Genomic DNA, 6,177 nt, shown 5'->3' with positions numbered 1-6,177 from the left:
AGTATGAAACATCGATGTACGCCCCTGTCACAAAGACTGGAGGACTTTTTTCTGGTTATGTCAACACCTTCTTGAAAATAAAACAGGAAGCGAGCGGGTGGCCTTCATGGTGTCAGAACGACGAGGATAAGCAGAAATACATACAGGAATATTTCGATAAGGAGGGTATTCTGTTGGAAGAAAACAGTATCGAAGTCAATCCCGGGAAACGTACTCTGGCTAAACTCTGCCTTAATTCTTTATGGGGCAAGTTCTGCCAACGGGACAATCTTTCCCAGACAACCATCATCAAGGAATCGAAGGATTTCCTCGATAAAATGACTGACCCAAATATCGTAATCGGAGGAGTCGTATTCATCAATCAGGACACCGTTTTAGTGAACTGGAAATATGTTGAAGAGGCTGTCAGTCAGAACAGGAAAGTAAACGTTCCTATCGCTGCCTTCACAACATGTCATGCTCGTCTGAAACTTTATGAACTTCTAGAAAAATTGGGTGACAGGGTATGTTATTGTGATACAGATTCAGTAATTTACATAGATAGTCCTGAAATGGAATAACATCCCCAGACAGGTGACGCACTAGGAGAACTCACCGATGAATTGGCAGATTTCGGCACCGATGCGGTTTGTGAACAGTTTGTTTCAACAGGGACCGAAAAGTTACAGCATGAAAATAACAAAACCGTTCTCCGAAGCACAGTATATCTGTAAAGTGAAAGGGATTACATTGAATACCTCCACATCAGAATTGATTAATTTCGATACCATGTGCGACATGATAAACAATGAGAAACCTGAAGTTATGGTCGAAAATATTTTCAGAATCAGAAGAACAAAACAGTTCCAAGTCATCAGTACAAATGAAAAAAAGCTGTTTCAGCCAGTATTGTTGAAACGACAATTCGATCATGAACATTTATCGTTTCCTTTCGGATACTGTGCAGACTAAAATATGTCTGTAACGGTCCAGAGTTCGAACCCTTCGTGGGCTGATATAAAACGTGTTCGCAGACTGCCAGACCTTCATTTTTCTTCAGAATCTGTAAGACGTTTCTTCAGCATGATTCCTAAACTTTCTCATCCTTTCACCATGATGGTTTGCGGAGCATCAGGAAGCGGAAAAACTACTTTTGTGACAAACATGGTCGATTCCATCGTTCATCTTGTAGAAGGATCCGTCAAGAAAATCATATGGTGTTACGATCAGGAGAACAGTACTCCACAAAGTCTTCGAGATGTGCAATATCATAAAGGTATCGTCGATTGGCAGTCGTGGAACGGAAAAACTCCTACACTCATAATCCTGGATGATCTTATGATGGTTGCACAAGGGGAAAAAGTCGCCGACCTTTTCACAAAAGGTAGCCATCACAAAAACATTTCGGTGGTGTTCATAACACAGAATCTTTTCCACCAAGGAAAAAATTGCAGGGACATTTCGTTGAACGTGAAGCACTTTGTTATTTTTAAAATCCTCGAGATATGAACCAATTCACTGTTTTTGCACGACAACTTCATCCTCATCGCATGAAGGAACTCGAAAAAGTATATATAGATGCTACCACGCAACCTTACAGTTATTTGTATATCGATCTCTCACAGTCAACACCGGATCCTTTACGTTATCAAACAGACGTTTTCAACCAGAATTACTCAACTGTATATCTTCCTCAGGAATGTTTAAAACATCGAGATGAGGAAAACGAGGAAGACACGTACCAACTCACTTTCTAACAGGAATAGACATTCCACTTCTTTCAAGAAACATTCACCTTTCTTGCACGTGTTGAAAAATTCGCCGCCCAAAATCCGTAAATCATTATTGAAAAGTGCTCCGAAAAAAACGATACGTTTCATCAGCGAATGCTGCCTGAACGTTTTAAAAGGAAACGTGAAAATTAAACCGTCCGCAAAACGTCGTCTGACACCTTACAAGTCGGTCATACGCAATCCAGTGAAACCGAAAGTGAACATCGAGAAACGCAGAAAGCTTCTTGTTCAGAAAGGAGGATTTCTACCTTTACTTCTAGGCTCCTTGTTATCAGGTCTTCTCGGCACTCTCATTCCTCATTGAGAAATGACATCTTCTTACAAAAAAATGATCGTCCTTTCACCGGAACAGTTAGCACGTATTCGTGGTTCCGAATTGTCTGTGACTCAAAAATTATCCGTTCTAGATAAGAAGATGAATGATATTCTAAAAATGAAAAATATATCAGACGATCAAAAATGGCGTCTTTACAGAAAGGAACTGGACGAGTATTTATGGTTGAGTCGAAAATCCAAAGAACCATTACAGATTCCTATTGTGCAAGATAACGACGGTTCTTCTACTATTTCACCAGAATCGACGTATTTTCCTCAGAATCTGGCAGAGACATTACCCCGTAATACACGTCATCAGTTACAGAATATCATCGATGAGTACCAATCCACGGCACAACATTTGATAGACGAACGTCAGGAAAAAACACTTCCGGATCCGAAAACATTGAACTTCTCATCGTCGCCAACGGAAAGCCCTGGACCGTCTCATCGACAGAAGAAGAAGAAGAAGAAGAAAGTGACCGTCCGTGTTTCCAGGAAAACTACACCTTTTCTGAGAACACCTGACGCTTACAAACTGGTTCCTCTGAGAAAAAGCCGTAGACAGAGAGATCGGTCATGGGAGTCTCTAAGTTGAAACACGATAAAATTCTCACCAAAATATATTACGATCCCCGACACCATGCTTCATTCTCATCTGTAGATCGTCTGTGGAAAGCGGTACGGGATAAAAATATATCCCGCGATACGGTGAAAAAATGGTTGATGCATCAGGAAACCTACACTCTCCACAAACCTGCGAGAAAAAGGTTTCCTCGAAATCATTACAATGTATGGAACATAGACATGCTTTGGGAAGCCGATCTCAACGACATGACATCGATACAAAAACATAACGACGGATACAAATATCTTCTGACAGTGATCGACGTATTTTCAAAATATGCCTTTGCATTACCGCTAAAAAATAAAACAAGCAATTCGGTAACCGAAGCTTTCAAAACTATTTTCGAAGAAAACAGACGGAAACCTGTTACACTACAGACCGACCAAGGAACGGAATTTACAAATTCTACATTCCAGAAATTTTTAAAAAATGAACATGTACAGTTCTCGACAGCAACAAATTATCCTGTGAAAGCGAGTGTAGTGGAACGTTTCAACAGAACATTAAAAGAACGGATGTGGAAATATTTCACCTCAAAACAGACAAGACGTTATGTAGATATTTTACCGCAACTTCTCGAAGGTTACAATACAGCAATCCACAGTTCCATAGGAATGGCCCCTCGAGATGTCAACGAAACAAACGTTTACATTGTGTGGAAACGTCTCAACAAACCTGACAAACATGTTTCACAACCGTCTTCAGATCTTAATGTAGGTGATATTGTACGAATTTCTGTCGTCAAAGGACATTTTGAGAAAGGATACGAACAAACGTGGTCACGAGAACTTTTCAAAATCCATTCCCTTGTTCAGCGAACACCTGTACCAGTATACATATTAGACGACTTAAATGAAGAACCAGTAAAAGGTACATTTTACAAACATGAACTGCAGAAAGTTTATTCGGATCCTGACGAAGAGTATAAAATTGATAAAATTTTGAACACCCGGGGAAAAGGAAAAAAATTGGAATACCTGGTTCGTTGGCTCGGATATCCGCCTAGTTTCGATTCATGGATCAAGGCATCTTCCGTAAAACAGTTATCGGGAAAATAATTTCCAAAACATATTTATATCAAAATATAAAGGTACTGCGATCCAGTGAGTCCTCTGTGTTCGGCGAGAATGGATGATAATTTCTACGTTTACCTCCTATCATCTGCATCGGAGGAATATTTTCCAGACAACACACTCACCCATTTCACCGTAAAACTTGCTAAACGGATCGATCTGTCTCCAGAATTGTGGGAAGTCGGATTGGCAGAACTACATTATTCAACTCTATACGACAATATTTTGGAAACTGATTCTGGAATGTTAACTCTTCCTGTTCGGACATATGCAAGTGCTGAGGACCTAGTCTCTACCATCATCGAATCTCGCCCCGACGACCTGGAAATAAGGAGATCCGTTCTCGAGAAATTCTGGCATTTTTTGACGGAACCGCAATGGGGAACATTTGGATCTACTACCTGTACGGATAACACACTATATTAACGAACAACCATTTTATTTTCCTGCAACAACATATAGGATAGAGGATCTGATTTATTTCCTGAAAACAGACCCTGCTAATGTAGCTGTTCCTACTCATCTCAGATTTTTCTTCAAGCAGGCCGTGTACAAACATCTATCCGTGATAGGGGTTCCGAAGCCTGAACCTGACGATGCTCCAACAAATACCGTTACACCCATAGACGAAACTGATGACTATGCTAAATTTCGATATGACATATTGAAATCTATTTATTCTACGCACGCAATGTCCAATAGTGTTGTGGATAAAAACCCATACATATTTATTTACTCTGATCTGGTGAAACAACAATTGGTCGGGGGAGAAATGGTACGTCTCTTGCGTCTTACCCGAAAACAGTGTTCGGACACAAATACGTCTTGCACAGTACCCGTAGCCCATCAAACATTCGACCCGATTCATTACGTTCCTCTGGATAAAGCCTCTTTCGAAACAATAGAAATTGCGTTGTACGATAGAAAAGGAAATTTCTCACCTTTGAGAACTGGGTCCGTACCCACAATCGCTGTTCTACATTTTCGTAGAAAAGCAAAGTCCTTTTAAAAAACAGTAGACAACTATTTCTCTCAGTCTTTGTCGAAAAGCGAATGAATCACCATGAATTCGCAGACCGAATATTATAGTAACCAAATCCGTGGAGGAATTGGGCCCATCTACCGTTCAACTAGAAATCAAAAAGGGAGAGGATTGGGGTCACTTTTCGCAGGACTGTTTAGAATGGTGAAACCTCTACTCTGGAGCGGTGCAAAGACGATCGGAAGAGAAGCTTTAAAAACAGGAGCTAACATTATCACCGACATTGCAACAACCCAACAAACTCCGAAAACTATTGTTCGTCAACGGGTACGTGAAGCAGGTCAAAATCTTCAAAGTAAAGCACAACGGAAAATCGACTCTCTGGTAGGTTCTGGTATAAGAACCAAACCTGCAACAAGAATTGCTCAGTTGATGTTAAAACGTTCAGCCACCCGTATTAGAACATCTACGATCCGTAAAAAACGAGCATCCAAAAAACGAAGGAAAACATCCGCAAAATCTAGGAGAACACGTAAAAGAAAAATCAGACAAAAGGTCTCAGGGAAAGATATTTTTGGATAATGATGGAGGATAACATGTGCATGATGTCGCAGTTCGACCTCTTCCGGAAAAAACCTATTCAGCAAAATGTGGAAAAAACGTACACAGCCACCTACAAACCTATCGCTTCCATCGATAATCAGAATATAATTCAGTTTGTTATACCGGCGGCAGGAACTGATTTTCTCGATCTTTCATCTGCCTATCTTCGTCTGCAAACGCAAATGGTTAAACAGGATGGAAGTCCCATGAGTGCTTCCGAAACAGAAAATGCCCTCACAAAAAACTGCGGGGTCGTGAATTATCTTCTCCATTCACTCTTTTCCCAATGTACAGGGACTCTCAACGGCATTGCTGTAACAACCGCCGATAACAATTACGCATATAAAGCAATCTTCGAAGCAGCTATCAATTACGGAAGCGATGCCGCAAACACGCATCTCACGAATGCCCTGTGGTATTTGGACACACCTGAACATCAAGATCAAATCACTGCCGACAACACAGGTTTCACCACAAGAAAAAAATTTTTCCAGTATGTTCCGACGATCGGTAATCCTACGGAAGTGACAGCCGTGGTCGACCTTATGGGAAAACTTCACATAGATTTCTTCCACCAGTCTAAATACCTGATCAACGGTGTTGAAGTACGCATCGATCTAGCTAGATCACGTGACGCTTTTTACATCTGGGGAGACCAGACATCACCTACAGTAAGAATAAAAATTTTAAAGGCTGTTCTCGAAATAAATCACATCATTCCTACTCCTACCACCAGTTTGGCCATAGACAGAGCACTCACTTACGCTCCTGCCCATTATCCGTTTACCAGAAGCGTCATCAAAG

This window comes from Lepisma saccharinum, chromosome 22 (genome assembly GCF_977018435.1).
Source record: "Lepisma saccharinum chromosome 22, izLepSacc3.1, whole genome shotgun sequence".
In the NCBI taxonomy this organism is placed as follows: Eukaryota; Metazoa; Arthropoda; class Insecta; order Zygentoma; family Lepismatidae; genus Lepisma; species Lepisma saccharinum.
This window is presented reverse-complemented; position numbering follows the sequence as displayed.